Here is a 1,384-nt window from a genome sequence, read left to right as displayed (position 1 = left end):
TATATCTCCATAATCTTACTCTGTATCAACAACTGTCTGATTTGTTCTATATTTACATTATGAATTTGGCCAAATGCATTTTAAGGATTATTTCCAATTCATTGTACATTTCTGTTAAAGGATTTTTTTTTCCTGAAAAAAATGCATCCTTATTATTTATGGAATCATTTTTGTTTCTATATTTTTGAGCCTTAAGAAGACTTTTTTTTGCAATCTTTTATTTTTTAATTACAAAATAATTAGTTTTACTCTCAAACACATAATGTTTGATTGAATAATAAAGACACAAAAATAACTCCATAGAGCATAAGAGACTTCCATAAAAAACCCAACAGCACTCTCACAGACACATTCTGGGGACACCAGAGACTTATATTACATATTGTAAAAAGGGGCATAATATGTCTCCTTTAACTAAAATTAAAGCAGAAAAAGAAAACAACAATAAAAAATTATTCAGAATATTAATAAAAACTATAATGGCAGTAAAATAACAATGGTTCACAGTCTCTAGGGACATGTCAACATGGTTGAAGTATGTGCATGTGTGTGTGTGTGTGTGTGTGTGTGTGTGAGCCGTCACATGAGGGAATGGACATCACAGCGGAAGGACACTCACACACACATATGCCGTGACAGATTGTTGCCATGGAAGCATCACTGCCCCTTAGCTCATTTTCAGCCTCTCAGTCAAAAACAGACGGGAGAGGAAGAGGTAGTAAAAGCAGGCAGAGCCCTCGGCTGACAGCTCCCAGCTGTGCTCATTAATGTACGAGCGACGCTTCTGAAGAGCACATCCAGGTATCGTTTAACTCACTTTCACATCATGGATGTCCCCGCAGGGAAGACGAAACACAAATGAGTTCTTTTTAAAGGAACAATTGACCCGAGAATGAAATTTCTGGCATTATTTACTCACCCTCATGTCATTCCAAACCTGTGTAGTTGCTTTTTATGCCTAAAAACATGATGTTGTTCTTTTCTAAACAATGACCATTTATAGTGAAGCTTAAGAAGGCCAATAAAGCACCATAAAAGTATTATAGTCCATACGGCTTATGCACTATGTTACAAGACTTCTAAAGTCATGTGATAGAGAAAGAGGATGAAATTTAAGTCATTATTCACTGTAGCATAAGGGTTTGTAACAACATTTTCAGTTTGGTTGAAATCTCAATTGTTTCCGCTAGACTGCAAAAATGTTCAATTCAAAGAAAACTGAGAGGCTTTTAAATGAAGTCTCCAGCTTCCCAGATGTTTCTACTGAGAAAAAGACCCCAGAGCTTCAGAGATCTCAACAAAGTCTCAACTTCTGCTGCCCTAGACACCAAGGCATGTAGATCTCAAAATGAACATTTCTTAACAAATTCATTCAAAATGTATA

The 1,384-nt window shown here is 35.8% G+C and overlaps 1 long non-coding RNA gene across 1 annotated transcript in view; it reads left to right on the top strand.

Annotated features, from left to right (window-relative positions):
• The window catches only part of LOC107667611 (uncharacterized), a 23,780-nt gene that overhangs the window by 9,477 nt on the left and 12,919 nt on the right, over nucleotides 1–1,384 (top strand). The window contains exon 2 of the long non-coding RNA XR_001631802.1: nucleotides 708–715. This is a non-coding gene — a long non-coding RNA (uncharacterized LOC107667611). The remainder of the gene's footprint in view (nucleotides 1–707; nucleotides 716–1,384) is intronic.

Source organism: Sinocyclocheilus anshuiensis, unplaced genomic scaffold (genome assembly GCF_001515605.1).
Source record: "Sinocyclocheilus anshuiensis isolate Anshui unplaced genomic scaffold, SAMN03320099.WGS_v1.1 scaffold1189, whole genome shotgun sequence".
Lineage (NCBI taxonomy): Eukaryota > Metazoa > Chordata > Actinopteri > Cypriniformes > Cyprinidae > Sinocyclocheilus > Sinocyclocheilus anshuiensis.
This window is presented reverse-complemented; position numbering and strand designations above follow the sequence as displayed.